General features: G+C 46.7%; 1 non-coding gene across 1 annotated transcript; it reads right to left on the bottom strand.

The window, feature by feature from the left end:
• Positions 1–9,084: 9,084 nt before the first annotated feature.
• LOC129623966 (U6 spliceosomal RNA) lies at positions 9,085–9,191 on the bottom strand. The gene has a single exon (XR_008700709.1). It is a non-coding gene; the product is annotated as a U6 spliceosomal RNA (small nuclear RNA).
• Between the last annotated feature and the right edge of the window lie 16,568 nt (positions 9,192–25,759).

The raw sequence follows: 25,759 nt of genomic DNA, 5'->3' as shown, positions 1-25,759 counted from the left end.
GTAGGCTGACTCTCATCCTCCAGCATGATTTTAGAGTGGCTCTTGAGAAGTGAGAGAGGAAGTGGGAAAGCACATGTACTTTTCCAAACCAAACCCCATGGCCATGCTCAGAGTCATGGCGGAAATTTCCATGGATACAAAGTTCCAGGGCAAAGGATGTGGATACAGGGAGGGCATTGTGTCAACCTTAGACACAACATCTAACCTCTCAGATGAGCCCATTCACCTGGTGCCACAGAAAACACTGTTTAGAGGCTTTCTAGCGGAGAAGGCGATGGCACCCTACTCCAGTACTCTTGCCTGGAAAATCCCATGGGTGGAGGAGCCTGGTAGTCTGCAGTCCATGGGGTCGCTAAGAGTCAGACACGACTGAGTGACTTCACTTTCACTTTTCACTTTCAGGCATTGGAGAAGAAAATGGCAACCCACTCCAGTGTTCTTGCCTGGAGAATCCCAGGGACAGGGGCGCCTGGTGGGCTGCCGTCTATGGGGTCACACAGAGGCAGACACGACTGAAGTGACTTAGCAGGGGAGGCATGGAGGGCCAAGGCTTCTAGAACCCCACAGCATCCAATCCAATGCAGAGCTCAGCCCCCAGGGGCTATCTGGCAAGGTCCTGCATAAACTGAATCACTGGTTCTTTTGGCTGGTTCCGTTTTGTGCTCAGGCCAGACTGGCAGCTGACTCGGAGACACAGCCCCTCGACTCAGGGCTTCCGCTTAACAGAGCTGCTGCTCAACAAAGACAGTCTCTTGACATCTCAAGCGGCATGTCTGTTCGCTCGCCAATTAAAAGGCTCATGTCCTCAATGTGACAAATGCCAGGGAAAACAATTCTGCAATTCAGAACACAAGTGGGGAGAACACGAGCGAGGTAATCACGAACCAAGCGCCGGCCTTGTCCTCGGCGTTCATCTGGCTTCTCAGCGAGACGGCACGACTCTCCCAAGATTTCCTGGGTCATGCCAGCCACTGTGCCCACACTGCAGGATCATGTGAAGGGTCAGAGTTGTTTTTCCGTAGCTTAGATTTCGGCAGGCAGATCTTACGTTTTCTTAATCCATATTTAATAGCCTGACAGTGCTGCCGGGTGGCTGTGCTGTGAGGACAAAGCGGAGATGAGGTCCCTGTGCAGCTAAGCCCTTCTCTGCCTATCAGGACAGGCTGCCCCAGGCCTGGGTCTGAGGGTCAGAGAGCAGCTCTGATATTGGAAGACCGTAAGGAAAGCAGGTGTTCCTCCCAGGTTTTCCTCTGGATCAGCTATCGCCCCAGGTTCCCCCAGTGAAAGCAGAGTTGTATATTCCTTGGTTTATATCCAGGCTCCTCAGTCCATGGGATTCTCCAAACAACAATATTGGAGTGGGTTGCCATTTCCTTCTCCAGGGGATTTTCCCAACCCAAGGACTGAACCCAGATCTCCTGCATTACAGGCAGACTCTTTACCATCTGAGCCACAAGGGAAGATTTAAGTTAAAAAAAAAAAAAGTAACAGCTTTATCGAGATATAACTCACCTCCCATGCAATTCACCCATTTAAGGTGTACAATTCAATGTTTTTTTTAAATAGAGTCACAGATACATGCATCCATTACCACGGTCAATATGTTCATCACCTCGAAAAGAAACCCATGCCCATTAGCAGTCACTCCTCATTCACCCTCCCCCCAGCCCCTGGGAACCACGAATCTACTTTCTGTCTCTGTAGGTTTCCTTATTCCGGACATATCAAATGAATGGCATCATATAATATGTGGTCTTTTGTTACTGGATTCTTTCACCTAGCTTTAACCAAGTACACTTTTTGAAGTTTCATCTTTGAAGGCAGATGAGTAGGTTTGGATCCTGGGTCCACAGCCAGTTGGCTGTGTGGGATTAGGCAAATGGCTTGACCTCTCTGAGCTTCAGTTTCTCCATCTTACTATGGGGAGCGTTCCAGTATTAACACACACAAAAGGCTTTGAGCCGTGCCTGACATACAGGCTTTGGTCAAGGGGAGTTTTTAACCATCTTTCTCATCCTAGCTGTCCCTAAACTCTGTTTGGGGGGCCCCACCTCTCTGTTTTCATTCCCTCAACAAACAATTTCTGCAGTCTGCACCACTCTCCCCACAGGGGCTGCACCTGGGTCGCCCTGCCTATGCCTTTCAAGTCCTCACAAATGTGCAGAGCCTCCTGCACGCCACCCCTCTTCCCAGGCAGTCTCATGGCCCCTCTTTGGGCTCCAGTGTTCACAATAGTTCAGGGAACATCACCTGGAGGGCCTCCGCTTTGTATCCTCAATGTTTCTACTCCGCAACTGGGAGAGGATGTCATCACAGCCCTGGTGGAAAGGAACCTCCCTCCCGTTGCTGCTACTTGTCCATGTGCAATGATACATTAATGTTAGTATTATAAACCATAAAGTGACACAGACACCTTTAGAAAGGTCACAGGGTAAAAGAAAAGGAAATCTATCCCTCCAGCCTGAACATGTACTGACTTCCTTCCATCTCCAGGTGGGTAGAATTTTATGAGACCAGCGAACTCCACTGGGGGGACTCTGAGAAGACAGAGTTCCCCCATCCCAGGGAATTCCCTGGCAGTCCAGTGGTTAGGACTCTGCTTTCAAGGCTGAGCATGTGGGTTCAATCCCTGGTTGGGGAACTAAGATCCCACAAGCCGCATGGCCCCCCAAAAATTTCTTTTAAAGATTTCTCCACCCCAGAGCTCTAGAGCAGTATTTCTGTGTCATCACCCCATTTATATTGGGACTGTGGTTTCTTTGTGTGTTTTTATATCTTTTCCATGTCTGGGTTTGTCTCCCCTGAGAGCCTGTAAACTTCTAAAGAACAAGAACTCTGTTGTCTCCCTTTATAGGAGTCTGTGTTTCATAAGAAAAATAAGTAAAAGAAAAAAATTTTAAGGTTTCTTATCTATGCACACAACCTTCTCTTATTGACGTAAGGATCCAGTGTCTCTAGAAATTGCCTTGCAAACACTTCCCCTCACACCACGGCTTAGTCCTCATGTTCACCCAGTGGTGTCTTCTGCCCCAGAACTGTGTCTGTGCTGTATAAGGCAAAAGGAAAATTCAGCCAGGGCCAGCGCTGGGTCAAGAGGTAGGATGTCTCTGAAGCTTTAGGATTTTGTTTGCTTATACTGCATATCCATACTAAGACTTTTCAGAAATACTATTGAAAATAAAAGTTTCCTTCTTGCCATATGGGGACTCGGGGAAAGAACCCACCCTCTATTCTGGGCCTTTGCTTTATTTCAGACACTCGGAGGATGAAGAAGGAAACTTTTGGTGTAGTAACCAAGGCATCGTCATGGCCTGAGACAAGGCTGTAGTAAATATTATAATCAAGTGGCTCACTTTTACTGCATGCCTACTGAGTGCCAGGCCCTTTTCTAAACATCACGTTCTCTCCTCCCACCTTTACAAAACTCTGTAAAGAAGTGTTGTTCATTTGCCAGTAGGGCAACTGGGGCATCAACAACCTCAAAGCCCCACACTAGTCATCATGGCACCAGGATTCCTGCCATACCAGCCACACCTGAAAACACAGAATAATGACCTCAAAGCTCAGTCCTTCTGGTTTCAGCCATCCTCCACGATGGCCAAAGCGTGTGGCCCCATTTTCCCCCCAGAGTCTCATAAACATCCTTGTGAGGTCAGGAGCAGGGTGTGCTCATCTGGGTGTGTTTCCACCCCATGGACTGTAGCCCACCAGGCCCCTCTGTCCGTGGGATTTCCCACTCAAGAAAAATGGAGTGGGTCGCCATTTCCTTCTCTAGGGGATCTTCCCAACCCAAGGATCGAACCGGTGCATTGGCAGGCAGATACTTTACCACTGAGCCACCAGGGAAGCCCCAGGAGCAGGTCACAGGGCCCAGATCTCCAGGGGGTATAGGTCCAGGCCTTGGGTGCACCCACTCCTAATCTCTCGCATCAGTTGCTTCTTTCTTAACAGACAAAAATAAAGGGAAGGAACCTATTAAATCTGCACCACAGTCCCATGGAGTTCAAGTGTTAACGTCCCCAGAAAGGTTAAGAGATGCTCCAGATTAAATCAGGCTGGGAAGTCGCGTCCCTACCTCAGAGCATTGCAGGGCACATTTGTTGTTTTTCATACTTGGCCTAGCACAGGACATCTGTGGTGTGAATAGGGGAATATGTGGCTTTATTTTCCCAGTGAAAGCTGGCGCTCCCTTCAATTCATGAACGTAGGCGACAAACCACAGTAGTATGTGGCTCTGTCACCCGTAGGGATCACAGATATTTTCCTCCTTGTTGCACATGTCTCAAAGTATCATTTATATTCACCACTACTTGGAAGTTACAGTAGTTTTAAACACGATTCTTAAGACTTCCCTGGCGGTCTAGTGGTTAAGACTCCACACTTTGCAGTGGGTGGGGGGCGGGGTGGGGTGGGGGGCAGGATGGGATGTGTGTGTTCCATACCTGGTTAGGGAACTGAGATCCTACATGCTGTGCAGCACAGTCAAAAAATCCAATTAAAAAAAAATGACTCTAGACTTTATTATTTAATGCATTGATAGAGAAGGATATTTACTACATTAACATTTTGTTTTTAACATTTTGATAACTGTGTTTAAATGTAACAGGTTTCTTGAATCATCCTATGCAATTTATTTTATATATTTAAAAGCATTATTCTGAAAGGAGTCTACGGGCTTTTCACCAGGCTGCCAAAGGTGTCCATGGCACCTGGCTACCCTCTACTCACAGTACCCAGAAAGGCACTTTGGAAGGATTGAAGATGGGAAATTCAGGGGGAGTGCCTTACACACACACACACACACTATCCTTGATCCTCATACACACAGGGGGTGCTTTGCCCTGGAACCAGAGCCCCTGCCAGCTCCTGGCAGCCCGGTTCTCTGAGCATCTCCAGCAATGGAAACCACTCCTGACTCGCAGCAAAACACCGCTTCATTTAAGCCAGAGAAACACGATTTATTACCAGCATGTTTTCAGTTCCAGGCGATGCCTTGAAAAGGTCAGCTTATATGAATATTTAGAAAAAGCAGATCATAAAATAAGAGAGACTTGGTATTTTGGTTATGTGTTTTTTTCCTTTGATGAAGAAAATTCAAGCTTGCTCTTACCCTGGGCAAACTATTGTACTTGTTACTCGACCTGCATTTCCTCTTTAAGGAGGAAGATGTCCTAGGACAGCATTTGGGGAAAAGATATATGTCATGGGAATTGTACAGCACTTGAAACTGGGGCAGCAAGCCCTGAACATGGGACCTACTTGTTATCTACTGTCCGTGAAGACAGCAAATGAGGAGAACATGTCTGCTTCGAGGGGCCTGTTCAGTGCCTAATTGTTTTGTATTTGTTTCAGCTGATGGCCACTCTTTTCATTAGGGGCTTTTAACCGGTGAGTCATCTTTTGAAAATACAAATTTGATGGGGCCAGTTCTTCTTTTAAAATCTCTTGGCTCCCCCTTGCCAGAGGAGAAAGTACAAAATCCTTAACCTCGAGGCCAGGCCTTTCATGCTCTGACTGCTGCTTTCTTGTTAGCCTCATGCATGACTCTCCTCTCCCTTCCTCCCATCCCTTCCCCTCCCATCCTCTCCCATTCACACAGTGATGATTTACTGGATTATATTGTACAGTGAGCTTTGTAAAAGAGTAAGCTAGTATTTGTATTATTTATTTCATGTAGTAACTTTTAAAAATAACTTTATTTTTATGCTTAGTAGGATGCATTTTCTTTAAACCCTGAGGTTTTCAATCAGCCTCTAAAATGTAGTCTTGATGTTTTATGTAACCTTGATAAACATTCTTTACAGAATTCTGGGTTTATTTTTGAAAAGATGCAGATTATATATTTTAAAGCAATTATTTGTTCAGCTTTTTCTGCCCCCTTTTCTAATTGTATCAGACAACTGAATAATGACTTACTTAGTTCATTTGCACAATCTCTGATGATGGCTAGGAGGCTCAGCTCATAGTGTCCCTGATTTTTGCTGTCCCTCGATTCTTGCTTTTTTCTGGTCTTCCCTCTTTCCCAGATCTCATCCACAGTGATTATGCTCTTCAGATTCCATACGAGCACTATCTCTTGGTTCCCTACTGCCCACCAGACTCTATGCTGAGTGCCAAGTGTAGAATGTGGAAAAAACAGCCAGGCTGCCTCCCCCTTGACATCTCATTCCACAGAGCCTGACACTTAAAAAGAATGAAGGCTTCTATGCAGAGTTTGACAACTTGTAGAAACAGAAGGTGGGGGCACATTTATTTATTTATTATCTCATGTCCATACCCCCACGTGCAGTCAGTTTGTAGTCTCTGGAGAAAACTCACGGTGAATTTAATAAGACCTCCCTTTGATGCCTCCAGAATAGACACTTCTCAGGTCTGGCTCCTTTTGGTAGTGTTTGCCTTTAGCCTCTTAAATAATCAGTAATAGCATTTTGTTTCACCTCTAAAATTAGACCACTTCTACAAAGTTTGGCTTTTATGAGTGATTTACAGTGCTCTTTAAAAAGGTTAGCTAAATATATATTTTATAAATGCCATGTTATTCAGAGTTACAGTTCAGGTCTGAAACAAAGCTTGTCAACTTAACCTATTTTAACTTAAAAGTGTTTGTAGCTTTGCTTGGTTTGGTTGGTTGTGAGCTGATTTACGATTATTTTCATCATTGCCATCATCACCAGTTTAATTCATCTGTTTTCAGTGAAGGCTTTTGTTAAAGTCAAATAAATAAGTAGAAATCCAGTGAATGTAACGTATTTTTGGATGTGAATTGTATTCATCTTTCTGCTCAAGAACTTCCTGGGAGGGCAGATAAGTTTGCCATTGCGTGAAGCATCCAGGGAGGAATGGTATCCTGTTTTCCTTAGTTCTACCGTGACATAGTCAAGCATGTTCTTTAGCTCATTATTAGCCACTGTCATACACTGAACTGTGTATCCCCAAAATTGATATGTCAAAACCCTAACCCGGAGACCACTGAATGTGTCTGTATTTGAAGACAGAGCTTTTAAAGATGCCATTAAAATTTAAGTGAGGTCATATGGGTGGACCCTAATCCAATCTGACTGGTATCTTTAGAAAAAGAGGAACCTTAGACTCACAAAGACACACCAGGGATGTGTGTGCACAGAGGAGAGACTGTGAGGACACGGCAAGAAGGCTGCCATCTGCAAGGCAGGACGAGCAGCTTCAGGAGAAGCCGAAGCTGCCGCACCTTGACCTTGGACTTCCAGCCTCCAGAACCGCGAGAAAACTAATTTCTCCTGTTTGAGCCTCCCTATCTGTGGCATTTCATCTTGGTGGCCCCAGCTGACTAAGACAGCCACCAAGCCTATTTCAAAGGATCCCACTTCAGAGCAGAGTCCTGTGAGATGACACGAGCTGGCATGCTCTCTGTCTTTGTCCATGGGGAAGTCGAGGCAGAGGAGACTCCAGGCTCTTGATGCAGTGGGGCAGCAGCAGGGCTGAGGGGAGCCACCTCTGCTGGACCCCCTAGCAGGGTCCCCACCTGGGGGCCCAGTGCACCTAGAGCTGTGCCAGGGACCCGGGAGGATTCAGGGAGGAGGGCCTTCTAGAATCCTCGGATCAGTGATCTGGGCTTCACCCAGGAGTGTTCCTTCTCTTTCCCCTGGATCTTAACAAAACATCTGAGCACTAAATCTGAAACTCTTTCTCTAGTAGAGCCACGTGGTGCCTGCGTCTAGCACCCACGAGTGAGGAGCCGGAAATGTTCTCCCACGCCAGCTCTGCGGGTTGCTGGCTACTTGTGCTTGGGTGTAAATGCTCACATTGCGTCTTCTGTTCCTGCCACATTTAACGCTTCAGCCTGGATGCAGCTTTATCTCTGCTTTGAGAATTTTCTACATCTTATTTATGAGTATTAAAATTCTGGAGTCTTCCCCCACTGGGATGGCAGCACCAGAAGAAGCCCGCATGGAGTCCAGGAACCTCCAGGCTGGCCGCTGGAGGCACCTCGGCTGGTCTGAAATGTGCTGACAGGGCCCAGCTGAGCCAGCATTGGATGGAGGGAGGTGGGAGGCAGGAGGCACGGTCACTCTAGGTCATGCAAGACACAGAAGAAGCAGGCCTGGGCAGGAGGGAGCTGGGCGGTGGCCATCAGCATCTCAGGTGTCACGGGTGGTGCAGCTGGGATCTAGGGTGTTCTGAGGCCCTTCCGCCTTTCTTAGGTGTTTGCCAGACCCTCCTATGTGCTTTGTGCTATGCGTTCCTGACCCAGGGGTTGGAGCTGGGAGAGGTGGTGAGAGAGATGGGAGAGGGCAAAGCACCCCTCATTTGCAATGGCGCAGGGTAGAGAGGAAGGAAGGGCCCTCATGCAAATACAGTGAGCAGTACAGGATGATGTTGGATGAAAGGCTGAATTCAAAGTGAGCTCTGAACGAGAAATGGCCAGGTCTCTGGGGGCTGGAGTAGGGAAGGTAATCTTTTATTCTGGATGGAGGCTGCAGTCTCCTGGACGCCTTGGCAAAGAGGCAGGAGGAACAGCCAGGTCTGTCCTTGGGTCTGTCATGTTAGGGGTTTGGGGCTTCTGGGCTCCTTCCCCACCTAAGACCCCACTGTGTAGTTGAGACTTCTCATGGAGTCCCCATAGTGTCCCTAAAGTTGGGGGGTGGGCTGCGGAGGCACTCTGACATTCCCTCTTCCTTCTTTAATCCCTAAAGGGATTGTGACAGGGTCAGGCAGATATGGGATGGCCAGGGAGAGTTCCCCTGCCTCAGAAGCAGCCAGGAGCAGGGGCCTCCATCGTCAGATCAAAGACCCATTCCTTACCCGTGGTGACCTGTTGGCTGGGAACCCAAAGAAAACTCAAGGATCCCCACTCTTGGGCAGAAGAATAGGGGTCGGCACGTCGGTAACAGCCCCCAGTATTCTCATGCAGGCCTGCAGCAGCCAGCGCTGTCCTAGAGAGGGCTCATTTGAGCCACTCAGCAGACAGCAAGGCATCTATTAGAAACTCATTTATTCCTTGGCCGTTTACGCTCCACTTAGTGAATTTGTTTGGAATGCCTGCTTTCTGTTAGACACTAGTGCTCCAGCCTAGAGCAGGGGATGGCAGCCTTTTGCTTTTTCTTTTGAAGTACGGAACTCTTCACGTATTTGTGTGTCATCCTTGCGCAGGGGCCATGCTAAGCTACTCCGTATTGTTCCAGTTTTAGTATATGTGCTGCCAAAGTGAGCACAGGCTTTGTCTATAGAGTAAATATTTGGGGGATTCCCGGGTGACTCAGTGGTAAAGAATCCGCCTGCCAATTAAGAAAACTCAGGAGATGTGGGTTTGATCCCTGCGTTAGGAAGATCCTCTGGAGAAGGAAATGGCAACCCACTCCAGTATTCTTGCCTGGGAAATCCCAGGGACAGAGAAGCCTGGCTGGCTACAGTCCATGGAGTTGCAAAGAGTCAGACACGACTGAGCAGCTAAACAATAACAGCAAAAATACTTTAGCTTTGAGGGCCCTGTTGTCTCTGTCGTTGTACTCACCTCTTATGCAGCAGAAGCAACCACAGACAGTACACAAGTGCATGGGTGTAGCTTTGTTCCAGTAAAACCTGATGGACAGGCACTGGCCTGGATTTGGCCCAGAGACCACAGTTAGCTGCCCACCCTGGACTGGAAACACAGGTAAACAAAAGCAGACGTGGGCTCTGTCTGTATGGAGCTTACACTCTAGGCAAGGAAGACAGGCGTTAATCCTATAATTATAAGCATAAATTATAAGTATGAACCCAGGTACTAGAAAGGAGAGAGACCCTGTCTATAAATAGGAGAGTGATACAGCCTCAGGTCAAGGCAGGCTTCCCTTGGGAGTTGATACTTGACTTGGGCTCTGAATCAGCATTAACAGGTGAAGAGAGAGGAAACAGTGCACAGAAAGGCCCTGTGGCAGGAGTACGGAATATTCTGGAAACTGAAACATTGCCAGTGTGCAGGAGCATACAAGAGGACCAGGAGCAGGGGGGTGAGGCAGGATGGAAAGTAGTCACCAGTCCAGGCACAGCCTGAAGCGGGGAGGCTTAAAAGCAGGGGAGGAAGAGGATCAGATGTGCATTTTGAGAAAAGTCTCTCTGGCTGCATCGGAGAAAAGCAAGTGAGGACTGTTGCAAGAGAGGGAGACGGCTATGGAGGTAAAGAGAGTTGGATGGAGATAAAGATTTCAGAAGGAGTGTGGATGGGGTGGCGATGGAGGGAGAGGCTCCTAGGTGTCAGGTCTGTCCAGTCAATGGTTAGCGGCGCTGTCTGTCTACCAGAGCCCTGGGGAAGTCCCTGATGCTTTGCCTTGTTTGGGTCAGAGGAAGAGGCGTGGCACATTGAGTTGCCTTTGAGACATCAGAGTAGAGGCGAAGGATAAGCAGTGAGATGGACAGATCTGGAATGCAGAAGGAAGGTAGGAGCTGAGACCATGTGTTTTCAGGAGCCATCAGCACATGGAAGGTAAGAAATGCCCTGAGCATGGATCATGTGAGGAAAGGAGTAGAGTTAAAAAAAAAAAAAAAGGAAGAGAGCCTAGAGAAAATCCTCAAGGAACTCTGATATTTAATAGCCAGAGAGAGAGAAGTGTTCCTGCAAAATAGAATGAAACAGCAACCAAGGGAGTGGGGGGGAACGTATGAGATTGGGAAGAAAGTGTTTAAGCAAGGTTTATGTTCAGCTTGTACACACAGACTGACCACTGATGCCCAGAGACTATTCTGACTGGTCAGTGCATCCACTGGCCAGTGCCGGTGCCATCCCAGTAGTTTATATCATGATTGTCATCCCTGCTTTTAAGGAATGATCATCAGTATGGAAATCTTCTGGGATGGCAAACAGCATGAAAAGTAGAAACCTTCTATTGCATTCAGCACAAGTAGTATATATTGGTGGGGGCTTCCCTGGTGGCTCTAGGAAAGAACCCACCTGCCAGTACAGGAGACATAAGAGACACGGGTTCGATCCCTGGGTCAAGGAAGATCCTCTGCAGGAGGGTATGGCAACCCACTCCGGTATTCTTGCCTGGAGAAGCCCATGGACAGAGGAGCCTGGCGGGCTGTGGCCCATAGGTTTGCAAAAAGTCAGACACAATTGAAGTGACTCAGCATGCAAACACATATATTGGTGACCTTAATAGGAGAACTTGAGGGGCAGTGATGGGCTGAGGAGTGAACTGAAGAAGGAATTGGAGGTGAGTTACCGGACAGGAGGCCCAGGAAATCCCTGAAGAATTTTCACTGGGATGCAGGGAAGCTGCATCCAGAGAATCCAGAAGGGGATGGAGGTGGGAAGCTGAAATTTTTTTTATAAGATGTTAAATGATGAGACGGACTTATTGGTTCAACACACCTTCTGTGTACTTAGTCACTAATCAAACTTGTGTCTATTTCATTTGTTGATTCATTATTTGATCCAACATTCTCATCTCATCCTTGGTGGAGATGTTTACTATGTCATGAGCACCAAATTCATTTTGTTTCCTTCTTTGCTTTTCCACAGGCATTTGTTGAGCACTTACTATCTGTCAAGTATGGGACTAGGTCCACTGATAGAAAGATAAGTAAGTTAGAATCTGTGTGTTCAAGGAACTTATAGTTTTGTGCAGTGGTTATCAACCAGGGATAATTTTATCCCTTCCCTTGCCTGGGGGACACTGGGCAATGTCTGGAGATATATTTTGTTGTCATAACTTGGGGTGGGCATGTGAGAGGGAATCTAGGAATGTTACCGGTACCTGGTGGGTGGGGCCAAGGATGCTGCTAAATGTCCTCTCATGCACAGGACAGTCCCCCATCCCCCAAATTAGTATCCAGCCCAAAATGTGAATAGAGCAAAAAGCACCTCAGTAAATGGTAACTGCAGGAGCACAGAGGATAGGTACATAGGCACCACCATGGAGCTTGCCAGGCAGGAGGTGAGGGACAGACATGAGGGGACAAGGTTCCTGCTTGGAAACTTCCAGTAATGCAGTATGGGGGCACCATGGCCAAAAAGGCTAAAGTCACTAGAGTAGGGCTGAGGCCACAGATACCTTACCGAGTATTTGGGGGGTTTTGTCTATTCAGTAGGAATCCTCTAAAGGGTTTTCAATGAGAGGAAACCAGATTTGGGTCTTAGGCAGATCATTTGGGGGACAGACAAGAACAAGCAATAAGCACTAACATTTATTAAGAACCTACTGCGTGTCAGTAGGCTTCTGAGTACTTTCTTGAATACTTCGTTTAATCTACCAGCAGCCCTATGGGTAGGTGCTTGTTTTCCCATTATACAACTGAGGAGACTGAAGCAGAAGGTCAAAATGCGGATGAATGGGGAGGCAGTCCTTGACTGAGACTGAGCTTGTGCACAAGCCTGAGACAGCCTGTGGTTTTTCCCACCTCCCACTTTGGGTCTGGGCTCTCGGACCAGATTGGAGCATCCACAGGGTCTCAGTTCATAATTCATATATCCCAGCTCTCCCTGCAGCTGCTCCCAAAGTTCACGCCTGCAGCTTTGAGAAGTGTGGAATCGAAGTAGCCAGTTTAATTCTTCCTGAATAGGAGTTCTCATGGAGCTGTTAATTTTTTAGCGACTTTGTGGCTGAAATGCCCCCATGGAAAGAGAAACACTTGCTTCTGGGAAATCGTATTCACTCTTTGCTGCCCGAGACCTCTAAGTGGACCCCAGTGACCTCATGTAGCTTCCCGATTAGGACACCCTGCCTCACTATCAGATGCACCTTTGCTCCTCTATTTTTGCTGGAGGTAAGGAGGGGGAAAGTGCATTTGTATGACTTATAAAGTTTAAAGTACATCTCGGGACCCAAAGCCACATCATTAGCCAGCACAGATCTTGCTTTCCTGGGTTTTAATTACAGTGGCTCCTCCTCCCATTATCTGGGCTTCCCTGGTGGCTCAGACGGTAAAGCATCTGCCTGCAATGCGGGAGACCCAGGTTCGATCGCTGGGTCAGGAAGATCCCCGAAGGAAATGGCAACCCACTCCAGTCCTCTTGCCTGGAAAATGCTATGGACGGAGAAGCCTGGTAGGCTACCATCCATGGGGTCGCAAAGACTCGGACACGACTGAGCGACTTCACTTTCCTTTCGTTTTCCTCCTCCCGCTGCTGCTGCTGCTGCTAAGTCACTTCAGTCGTGTCCGACTCTGTGCGACCCCATAGACGGCAGCCCACAAGGCTCCCCGGTCCCTGGGATTCTCCAGGCAAGAATACTGGAGTGGGTTGCCATTTCCTTCTCCAATGCATAAAAGTGAAAAGTGAAAGTGAAGTCGCTCAGTCGTGCCTGACTCTTAGCGACCCCATGGACTGCAGCCCACCAGGCTCCTCCATCCATGGGATTCTCCAGGCAAGAGTACTGGAGTGGGATGCCATTGCCTTCTCCACTAGGAGGGATGATCTAATGTAACAGCCCCTGGCCCAGGACTGACAAAGAGAAAGAGCTGGAGGCTGGGTTTGCCAGCCAGGGGGCAGGGAGTTCTCCCCAGACAGAGGTGGGACCAGAGCACTCCCACCTGGCACCTTTCAGCAGGGTTTTTCCCATCTGGAAAGAAGACTGGAGATGGATTTTCATGTTTACATACACTTTTCAATAAAAGTGTCTTCACTTTTTTAAAGCAATGGCAGCATTCTGGCAGGGCTGAAGAAAAGCAAACTAGTCTGGGATCCAGAAGGAATACCCGCCAGAAGAGTAGGCAGGGGTCAGTGTAGAGAAATAACCTGCTACCAGGGGATTCTTGAGGTTGGCTCTGACCAGTGAGTTCACAGCCCCAAATTATCCCCAGCTGACAGATGCAAAGCCTAGGCCATCCGCTGTCACATGGCGTGTTCATGCGAGAAGCCATGTTCTCCTCCTGCACTGTTGGTGGGAATGTTAAACTGGCTCAACCACTATGGAAAACAGTATGGAGGTTCCTTAAAAAGCTAAAAATAGAGCCACATATGATCCAACAATCCTGCTCTTGGGCATGTATCTGGAAAAAACAAAAACTCTAATTTGAAAAGATACGTGCACCCCAATGTTCAAAGCAGCGTTATTTACAACAGCCAAGACTTGGAAGAAACTAAGTATCCATCAGCGGATGCATGGATAAAGACGTGGTTTATATACATATATATATATATATATATATATGTGCGTATGTGTGTGTGGGTGTGAGTATGGGTCTGTATGTGTACATGTTTGTGTATAGATATGTATATTCCATTACACACAATGGAATACTATTTAGCCATAAAAAGAATGAAATTTTGCCATTTGCAGCAACATGGATAGACCTAGAGATTTCATTCTGAGTAAAGTAAGTCAGACAGAGAAAGGCAAATGTTTATGGTATCACTTATGTGTGGAATCTAAAAAATACTACTATTTACAAAACGGAAACAGATTCATAGACATAGAAAACAAACTTATGGTAACCAAAGGAGAGGGAGAAGAGGGATAAATTAAGAGCATAGGATGAACAGATATACACTATTACATATAAAATAGACAAGCAACGAAGATTTACTGTATAGCACAAGGAACTATATTCAACATCTTGTAAAAACCTATAATGAAAAATCTGAAAATATATATATATATTACTGAATCATTTTATTGTACATCTGAAACTAACACAATATTATAAATCAACTAACTTCAGTTTTTATAAAGCCATGTTCTTATTTTCAGGCTTCCTTCTACGTTTCACGTCTTCCTTTAAGGATTCTGTGGTAGGAAAGAAAATTCTCTAGGCTTCAGATTTCCTACCCAATGAAAGGGCTGTTGCAGTAAAGACCTGCTCGTGGCTCTAAGTGGGTTTGGGTTGTAGAGTAAAGCAAGGCTTTGCCAGTAGAACAGCTGTACACCTACGGTGCTAAGGAAACCAACTTTGCACCAAATGTAACCAAATGTAACACAGTTCCCCACATTCCCAAATAAAAGGGCTCCAAAAAAATTTTTAGTAGACCTGAATATATGGATATTTTTGGAATACAGTACAAATGAAACAACAAACTGTTTACTTATAATATGTAATTAATTACTTTAGTTACACATCTTTAAAATCACAAAATAAGTAAACTGTTAATTTTTAAATACTGCTTTCTCCCACTTTGATTAGATGAGTCATTCTTCAAACCTGTCAGGTGCAGTTCCCACTGCAGAGTGTCTTTGTTCCCAGGGTATTTTTTTTTATCCTAGCCTAGAGCAGCTTTGCAAGTCCTCTGACAGTTTTCCAGAGCTCATGAGCCTCACTTCCATCTACATTTTCAAGACAGCACTTTTAGAATCAATGGATCATGCCTTCCTTCAAAATTTTATCCAAGTCACAGGTCCCAATTCCCATAAGTTGAGGCAGTTTGCCTTTTTCTTTTTCATTTGCCTTATAGGTGACTCATTCATGATCTCTTGCAGCAATTAACCATTGCTGGGTTTCTGTTTAAAGTGACTTTTAAAAATCTTGTTTACAACAACATCCAAGCACTAAAATTATGAAGTCATAATCCCAAGAGAAATTAACACATCTGTGTTAACTGAATCAGGTGGGAGAGTACATCTGAGAGATGAGACTTTTTACTGATACAGAATCCATCAAATTGTATATTGGATATATTGAATGTAAAATATTTAATATATTATTAAATATGTTTATATATTTATATAAATATATATAAATGCAATTTATTTATATTTAAATAAATTATAAATAAATTTCAATGAATTTATTTATAAATAAATAAATTTATATTTATAAATTTATATAAATAAAATTTATATTAATATATTTAATACATATATTGAATTAATTAAATTCAATAATATATTGAATTTAGAATATTTAATAATTTAATATAATACCCTTTTATTGAAGTACAGTTGATTCACAATGTTGTTAATTTCTGCTGTACAACAAAGTCACTGTACATATATACATATTATTTTTTATACTCTGTTCCATTATGACTTACCCTTTTTTCTAAGGGATAATGGGAGATTCAAGGGAAAGACGGTCATATATTTGGGTGTAGACAAAAAGTTTTAACTTCTAAATTCTCCTCTAACACCCATCAGCTTATTACATTGCACACAGGAGCGTTTCTTTACTGGCTATTTGGTAGTTAATGTCTGTCCACATAGGTGGACACGTGCAATGAATCCAGAGCACAGAAAACGGTGCTGAGTCCACTGGGCCCCACCAGAAACTCTGGCCACCGTCTTTCCCCACTTCCTAAACACCGGTAACTGCAAGCCCCTTCTGGCCACCTTTCTGCCAACCTGCCACTGGGCTTTTGTGTGGTTTAATGAACATAGAGTCATTTGGAAATATGCACTGTGCTCCACAAAAGGAAACAGTAATATAATCAGAAATCATTATATTCCAGTACTTCAGCACTATTGCTACTATTAATGTCCATTATCAGTATATTACCTGAAATGTGTTTAACAGTCACAGGCACTAATCAAGTTGCCTGGCCTAGAGAATGTATATTCGCTCCATCTGGATCACACCATGTATTGTGCTGTGACTGTTTTAAACTTTTTTTTTTTTCCCCAGATAATTGGAACCTGCTACTTCATATTCTGAAAAGTAATGTAGTGGGTGAAGCCCTGAGAGGTTCAAAGCCTAGGCTTCCATCAGGGAAATAATGCAATTTCCATGCAGAATGATTATAATATTATTCAGTGATTACATGAAAGTGGGGGGGGGGGTCTGTTTTTGTTAGACTTTTCAAAGTGGCAAATTGAATTCCATCCAAGTAATCAGAGGTTATGAGTTTCCAGCACAGTGTGTTTGCACATGTTGGAGGCTTATTTTCCCAGAGTCCTCCCTAGCCTGCTGCCCCCTGAGCCTTTCCTGGCCTCAAGGGACAGACCTGAAGTGCCGGGAGTGAATTCGCTGACGAGAGCTCTCAGCCGATGAGAACTGGGAGTTGGCAGCAGAAGCTCCAGCTTCCTCATACCCCAGGTGGGGTAATTCTAAGATGTGTCCTTCTCCTTCCCTCCCAGAGGTCCCAGGGGACACTGGCCCGGGTGCCCCCAGTGGCATCCTGCTTATCTCGGGCAGTCTCTGTTGGCTTCCTTCACTTACCTGTCTCCTTTCCCCACTCAGTGGCCTGAGCTTTCTGGCCTCACTCTCCAAGTAAACCACTTGCCTCAAAGCCTTGTCTGGGTTCTACTTCCCAAGAGAGGCACACCTAGGCCCCTTAACCCTCACCCTTCCCATTTGGAGAGCACCCAGAGCCCTCTCGGGCTTCCCTGGTGACTCAGTGGTAAAGAATCTGCCTGCCAATGCAGGAAACACAGGTTCAATCCCTGGATTGGGAAGATACCCTGGAGGGGGAAATGGCAACCCACTCCAGTATCCTTGCCTGAAAAATTCCATGGACTGAGGAGCCTGGGGGCTACAGTCAATGGGGGTCACACTGAGTCAGATATGACTGTGTGACTGAGCACACAGATGCCTCGCTGGATCCCTCTGTCCTTTAAAATGGCAGCACCCAGAATCTTCATGTTTCAAAGCATCATCCTCCTGAAAAATGAAAATTCTGAACTTTTTTTTTAATCAGGAAAGTGATGGATATAATTTATATCTCCCTCTTCTCTTAATTATTATTACCCCATTCAAGTGAGACAAGATGATTTCATCCAGGTTGTATTTTAAATGCCCATAATCGATGTCCTCATTCTGAGCATGAATCTATGTGCTCTTAGATAATTTATGTATAATTTTAATAGATTTGTCAACGGCAGCCCTTCCTCGTCTAAACAGGCTGCTTGAAGACAGATCACTTAATTTGCTCCTCGATGCTATTTTTCATACATGGTTGCTGCGCAGCCGACAGATAGCAGATGATCCCATTACAAACACATTTGACAGGGCATGGGCTGTGGGGATGAGCAAACTCAAGGTCTCCTATGGTGGCGAGCAATGTGTGTCTCCCTCTCACTCAGAAGGGGAAGTTCCAGGGCCCAAGGCAAGGTGCTGGGGCTGTAGTCACCCCCAGCCCTCAGGAGCTGATGAGCACTCCCACTTACCTGCCCTAAGAGAGGTTGTTGGTGCCCAGCGCATTCCCCACCCTGGGGATCACCTGCTGACAGTTCCTGCTTCCTGCCTCTCTCTGTGTGGGGGTGCCCAGCCCATTCATGGGGCAGGCTGGAAGTCTTCAGGCAGTGATGTCTCAAAAGCACTTGTCAATATTACTCAGCTATTAAAAAGAACGCATTTGAATCAATTCTAATGAGGTGGATGAAACTGGAGCCTATTATACAGGGTGAAATAAGTCAGAAAGAAAAACACCAATACAGTATATTAATGCATATATATGGAATTTAGAAAGAAGATAACAGTGACCCTATATTGGAGAGAGCAAAAGAGACACAGATATAAAGAGCAGACTTTTGGACTCTGAGGGAGATGGCAAGGGTGGGATGATTTGAGAGAATAGCATTGAAACATGTGTATTACCATATGTGGAATAGATCCAGGTTTGATGAATGAAACAGGGTGCTCAGGGCTGGTGCACTGAGACAACGCTGAGAGATGGGATGGGGAGGGAGGTGGGAGGGAGGCTCAGGATGGGGGACACATGTGCACCCGTGGCTGATTCATGTTGATGTATGCAAAACCACCACAACATTGTAAAGTAATTAGCCTCCAATTAAAATAAATTAATTTGTTTTAAAAAAGCACTTGTCAGCCAATGAGAGGTGGGAGATGATGAGTAAACACTGCAGCTTCCTCCTTTATCTCTTGGAAGGACAACTTTGAGATGGGTTCTCTCCAGCCTCTTGGAGCATCCTCAGTAGGAATGAGCCCCACGTGCCCAGGCGGAACCCACTGGTTGATGCTTCCTCAATTGATTTTTCCCCATCTCCTACCTCACATCCCTACTTCCTCATGGTGACTCCTTGTATCAACTCAAAAAAAAAAAACCTACTTGCATCCAAATTGCTGTTTCAAGGGCCACTTTGGAGGGGAACTCAAACTAAGATGCTTGCCCTTCTGAATGTCTTCAGGTTGATCTTTTAGGCGTGCGTATCCTCCAGGACCTAGATTAGGACCTGGCAAGGAGCTTCCTGAACCCCAGGAATTCTCCCTCCTCTGACCGCCTTCAGCCCCCCCAGCAGAGTTAACTTAGCCCTCACTGTCTGCAGCCCCGGGACCGCCCCTGTTTCTGCACATGGGTGAGTGGAGTAGACACCGAGTCTGCCAGCTCCTTGCTGACCTGAGCGTCTATCTGAGAGGTGATGGTGCTCCAACCACATCCTCAGTCAGGAGTGAAGACCAGAGATGCCTGGCAGGGCAGAAGATGGGGTAGCCAGACAACACTAAGAGTGTACCTTTTAGGGGAAAAAAGTATAGAAACCCTTCCTTCCAAAGACTCATGTGAGCCCTGATGGATTATTTGCACCATTTCTGTCTGCTGGGGTAATTGCAAAGGCGAGTGCGTTGTGTTCCAAGGGAAAAGTGTTCCCTAGACACGGTAATCCTTGCCATGCCAGCTTGTGACAGAGAGAACCACATCAATTTCTAAATTTTCTCAATGGAGTGAGAGTGTGTAATGTGGAATAAAATATAAACAAGTCTTAAGAAGCATCTATGTATTTCTTTTTATCAACCTTTAGATGCGTTAAAGCCAACCACAATTTCCTATGAATTCTAGATGATATGTAGTATTTTTATTTGCTACTTCATTGCTAAATGTTTCATATAAAACTGAAGAGGAAAAAAAAAAAAACACAGTCCCACATATAAAAGAAGCAGCAGATGGCTAAATGTGACCGTGGGAGAAAAGCAGTGAATGGAGTGAGTTCAGAACAGAGGCTCCCCCGTTGGGTACAGGGCCGAGATGGGGTGGAGGGAAATTCAGGTATGAGGTTACCTGTGCTCATTAGCCATTTGCTTCCACTGTGTTTTAAGTAGTCCATTAGTATTCAGAAGAATCTACAGGTATCTTTGTTACGTTGTTTTTTTTTTTTTTTTATCTTTTAAATGTACATATAAATGAGTATGTATTATTTATAGATGTCTTTGGATTTAGAAACATCAAGCTTGAAAAATAATGCAGCAGGGAATGTTTGATTTACTGCTCGCCAGAGAGCAAGGACAGGGGTAGGGGGACTTTCTGCAGGAAGGAAGACTGGCTTGGGATAAGCTGTTTAACCTTTCTAGGGGACTTTCCTGGCAGCTCCAGTTACAGTTAAACTGCAGAGAGATGACTGGGTGGGGAAAAAAGAGCAGCAGCCAGGGAGTTCACAAGCCAATGTTGTTGTCCCAGCTCTCCTGCTAATCAGCTGGGAAACCTTTAGCTTGTCACACACCAGCTCTTACCTTTGGTTTCTGCCTGTATCTGGACATCAAGCCATGCCAGGCTGTGGCCCAGTGATTTGGAGCATTTGTATTGACGGCTGTGGGCTCTGGCTGGACTCATCAGTTGCTGGGTTCATTTGCAGAAGTGCCATGAGTTTGGTGAGCCATGGTTCCTTGTTTTTTCAGATGGAACATGAAGCTCTGGTGCGATCAAGCCACTTGCCTGCACACTTTGGTAGAGACCAGGAAAACAGAATTAGCTTCTACTTCTATTTTCAGTTCCTAGGCTGTTTCTATATTGGCCAAGAAAAGCAGAGAACTTAGAGAAATTCCTGGTAATGACTGCTTTCTGCCTGGGTATGGAGAAACTTGCCTGTCTGTGGTTTATTTTTAAATGGATAACTCATCATATCTGGATAAAAAGTACTGTAATCTCCAAAGACTTTTCTTTCACATTTTTTTTTTTCCTCTCTGAGAGTAGAGAAACAAGGCTCAGGTCTACTCAAATAAAATCATTTTCTGCTGGGTGAGGAAGTGACGCCTCTCAGATCCACTTGGGGCTGGGAAGGGGTTTTCAGCCACTGGCCCTATGGCTTATATTCAGAGAAGAGGTGGAACAAGTAGCGGTTGAAGTCATGAAGGCGTCTGTCCTCGGACCTGGCATCTAGTAGTTGCTGGGGAGGAGGATGAGGGGCTGGTAAGGGCTGAAAGTGTCCTCCTGGAGGAAATTCAGGGAGATGCAGTGAAGGGAGCAGGAAGTGGTAGCTGACCAGAGTCAGATACACCCAGGAAAACTACATACGTGGTCACCCATTGATCCACTAGCTCCCAAGGAAGATCCCTCCCCATCCATTTGTCCTCTGTGTGCTCACCTCCGTGGAGAGGTGATGGGAAAAAATGCACCACCTCCCCCTGGGTGAGGTAGGTGTTCCAGCAATATAGATTCTGTTCTTCAGTTGGCGGGCATGGTTATAACAATGTTAGAGCCACTAGTTAATCTGTGCCATGGGCTATGCCAAGTGCCTTTCTTACACCCAAATATTTAACTCTCAGAACAACCACGGATGTTCAATACTGTCATCCCCTTTGGAGAGCGAGGAGATTGAGTCAGAGGGTGGGAGTGGGGTGGAGAATCTACCATTTAGACCCAGGTCTAATTAGAGATTCAGACCCAGGTCTCTAAGACTATAAAATCCCATGCTCTCAACCACCCCACAGGCTGAGCCAACCTTGAACCAGGTGCATCAGGGTCTAAGATGAAAATCCAAGGTGAGGCTTAGACTGTGCCTTATAGACCCTGAGCGAGGCTGCGGGGTTTGGTCTCGGGAGAAGGGGGTCCAGAACCTCTCTACAACTCCACCAGGAAATCAAAACCCACCGAGTCTGAAAGCTCACCTTGTCTTACTCTGTGGAGCTGCTTTTCCCCATCCCTTCTCTCTAAGGCTGTCAAGAGGCCAAGCCCCAGAGGGTCAGCGGATGCTGAGTGACCCTGGCAGCCGTGGTGTCGGCCAGGACAGGCTCAGTCCAGCCCCTGGCAGTGAGCAGACGCTGGACCCGTGAGCTTCCATGGTAGTTGTGTCTCCTGTTCTCGTGCTGTCTCCACCCCCCGACCTGTACAGCTGTGGGCCTGACAGAGGGCTGATGTGGTGACTTGAGTGCCTTGAACACAGATCAGGGCTCCCTTGAAGCATTGAAGCAGACAGCCCCAGAGTCTGCCACCATTAAAGGGACAAGCTTCAGAGAAGAAACTGGAACAGAGAAGGTGGGAGGGAAGGGGGAAATCCCAGTCTCTCTGGGCTCTACTGTGGGTCCAGACTTGAGGTGGGCTCTTCCTTCAGTGTGAATTCCAGTGTGGTTGGTGCTAAGATGGGGGTTGCCCCATATAGCCAGGAGGGACCCTCCTGGAAAACAGCTTGGGGGAGGGGGGCACCAGCTTATCAGGCCGAATTCTACTTCCTCTTTCCCCTGCTCTCAACCCCCTCCTGGCCTATAATTCTGTTTTCCTCCCCAAGAGTCGAGATAAGTCTTGTTCAAATGTTACAGCCTGGTCCCGGGAGTGCAGGCGGAACCAAGGGAAGAGCCTTGTTCACATTTGGGTCAGAGTTCTCGGTGGGCAGCATGGTCATGCAGGTGGAGCCTCCACAGATGACCCACCTGGCCACCTGGACGGAGCTGGAGAGGAGAGAACCCCATCTCTCAGCACCAGGAAGGAGGGAAACACCCGTTTGCACCGAGATCCGGCTCAGCAACACCAGCAGCTGGCCTTCCTGTCTCTGAATTAGGATGCCAGCCCCTGCCCTGCCTCCCATGGGGTCCACGTGGCCGTCTAATGAGGGAGAGAAGATGCAGACAACACTCCACCGAGCCCATGGCACCAGGCAAATGTGAAGCGTCATCATGAAAAACTTCAATTTATGGGTCTGAAGGAGAAGCAACATCTGGGAAGGAATTATTGCAATTTAAAGGGAGGATGCAGGCCTGGTTTATAAGAGCGAAATCTGGAAGCCACGTCTGATTTTTTTTTCTCAAACTGGTTTGTATTCCAACCATGAAGCTGTGGTGTGAACGTCCAGATGTTCGAAGCGAAATTGTAGAAAATGAGTGGAGTCTTGGAGGCGTTCTCCCTCCTTCAGCAGAGCCTTATTGAGCATCTACTACGTGCCAGGTGCCACACGTTCTGGCCGCAGCTTCCTGCCGCCGCGGGCGAGTCAGTGGAACAGGTTTGCTGGCGCCTCTGCCCTTCTCTCCAGCTTGCAGCCCCAGAAATGCACGGTCATCCTGGCCCTGGATCCAGGCACAGGAAAACCTCTGTTAACTTGTGCGGGACTCTGAGTGGTGGCACTGACTTAGGGAGTCCTAGTTAATTGAAGCGGGTCAGCCATGCAACGAGAAAGTAGTTCATGTGGGAGCAGTCATTTTGCAACTTTCTTTTACTAAAACGTTTCATTCTGGGTTTCTGGCGAGCCCTGTTGTGGCAAGACTTTGGACCCAGTCAGTGCCTGGGGACCCCTTTGTCCCCTTTTGCCCAAACCAGCCAAGCGGGCAGAAGAGGGGCTGATGAGAAGCCTCCATTGGAGACACCAAGTTCTTATCTAACATTCCCAGTAATTCACCCCAGAAGGGTCTGTTCTCCAGACAGTGCAAAAGACCTATCGGAGAGGAGTTTTCAGGAGAAGGGGTGAATGAAGGCAGGAGGAGGAGGGCCATGAAGGAGGAGCAGGTGTGGGTCTGGTCACAGTGGTGGAGGAGAGCTGATGCCATCGAGGACACGAGGCTGGACATGGCAGGACACTGGGAGGAGTCCAGACTGGCCTGGGTTCTCCGGGGCCCCTGCCATGGAGGGCCGCTGGCCGGGGAGGAGTGTGACCTATTCAGGGTTGAACACAGTCCCTCTGGCAGCAGCAGAGCCATGTTGCGGGGGTATGAGGGGGCGCTGTTGCTATGATCCAGGTGTGAGAAGGAGAGGCCTCACCCCAGGTAGCTGTGATGGAGACTGGAGAGAACTTTTCTGAGCAGTGACAGGGCAGATGGCGGTGCTGGGCCCTGAGATGAGGGTCTGGCAGTAGTGGGTGTGGGGGACGGTGTAGTATCAGGTGGGCTGGGCGAGTGGGGGATTGACTGCTGGAGTGGAAGCTGCAAGAAAACCTCAGTGCAGTGGTTGTGAGCTACCAGACTCCACTCTGCCCAACAGCATCTACCTTGTTAGAATGGAATTTCTCTCATAGGAAAGAATTTAAATTTCCTCTTTGGGATGGGGGAGGCTGACAATGAAAAAGGTTGAGAAACTCTGAGTTAATAGTAGCAAGAATCCAGGTGAGCTACCCTCCTATTGACTGGGGTTGAGGGCGTCGGGGGGAACGCGTCTCTGATCTTTCTGCTGTGGGAATGGTCTGTGCAGGGTGAGTGGGGTCACTTGGGAACCTGACCACCTCGGAGCATCTGGGGTTGGCTGACAAGCTGGCAACAGGGATTGGGGGAGAGGCCACCTGGGTCATGGTGTTGGTTTGGGCTCACCAGGACCTGATTGGAATGTAATGTCCATTGACACCTGTGCTTTTATTCAGCCCAGGGAGATGACTTTAGAGAAAACACAAAACAACTCTAGGCTCCTCATTGATTAGGGTCCCAGGAACAAGTGGGCTGAAATTCAGAACAAAGACGTGGGATGGGCAGACAAACCTAGAGCTCCAGTTCTAGCTCCCTCCCACTTCCACCTGCTATGTGACTTTAAAGGATTCTTCATGAGCCTCAGTTTCCCCATCTATAAAATGGAAATACTAATAGTAACGTATTCATAAGCTTATTAAAATGTACACGATAAACTGTGAACAGGTAGACATCATAAATGTCAAATGTTATGAAAATATTGTTACGATCCTTCAGTGAGGAGTCATGGCCTCTGAAGAGCCTGTCTTTCTTTGAAGCACACGTGCCCACAGAATAACTTGCCAGGCAATGCATCCCCACCGTGGGGAATATGTAATGGGTCTCATCAGTGGCCAATTGTGGTCCTTAATGGAAACAAGAAGCCTCCACATTGTGCTGCATCTTTGCATCTTAATGCTCTCCTTGAAAAAGCAGTGCCTTCCAGACCCCTCAGTCCACGAACTGTCAAGAACCTGATAGATAAACACTCAGAGAGAGTGTTTATTTGGGGGTTGGCAACACGCCTGCAAGCTTTGGTGAGCCATGGTTGATATTATTAATGGATGGCCTGTTTTTCTCTCTTCTCAAATGCAGGAGAATGTGAATGAGTGTTCCCCTTGCAGGATACATTCAGAGCAGCCATCCAAGCCTGTGCCAGGGGTGCCCGAGGGTCCTTCTCCAGGACTGATGGGAGGGTGGGTGTGGGAGCTGGTTTTCTTGCTCTAGTTTACAGCTTCCAGTTACTTTGCTCTTTTCCTTCTAAGGAAGAATCCTTGTTTCCCAGTTGGCTGAGGGGTGGTGAGCTGCCCGGACACTGGAGTCGTAATTGGGTAGCGTGGTCAAGACCCAGGCAGAGCTGCTCTCTGATCCTGCATCAAATGGGAGCCTCCCTAATTGGTTTCTCCTCTCTTAAGGCAGCTTCTTTCCCAAAAAAATTGGTATCTTTTATAGGGAAGTAAAAATGAAATCCTGGGGCCTTTGTTTATTATTCTCTTGGCTATCAATTTGGTTCATGTCAGGAACCAGCTTTATTTATAGACTTAGAGTTAGAATGGGTCTCAAAAATATCTCTGAGTTTAATTTTGAGGATCTCCCAGCATTTAGGCAGTTATGTAACCCAAACAGCCCATCCATGAGTCTTGGTTTTATATTGGCCTTTATGCTCTGTCAAACTCAATTAGCATCTTGTAAGGGCCTTGAGCAGAGAAGGCACTGGCAACCCACTTCAGTACTCTTGCCTGGAAAATCCCATGGATGGAGGAGCCTGGTAGGCTGCAGTTCATGGGGTTTCGAAGAGTCGGACACGACTGAGCGACTTCACTTTCACTTTTCACTTTTATGCATT

The sequence above is a fragment of the Bubalus kerabau genome, chromosome 11, assembly GCF_029407905.1.
Source record: "Bubalus kerabau isolate K-KA32 ecotype Philippines breed swamp buffalo chromosome 11, PCC_UOA_SB_1v2, whole genome shotgun sequence".
Taxonomy (NCBI): domain Eukaryota; kingdom Metazoa; phylum Chordata; class Mammalia; order Artiodactyla; family Bovidae; genus Bubalus; species Bubalus kerabau.
The sequence above is the reverse complement of the archived record's forward strand: the minus strand, read 5'-3'. Positions and strand labels throughout refer to the sequence as shown.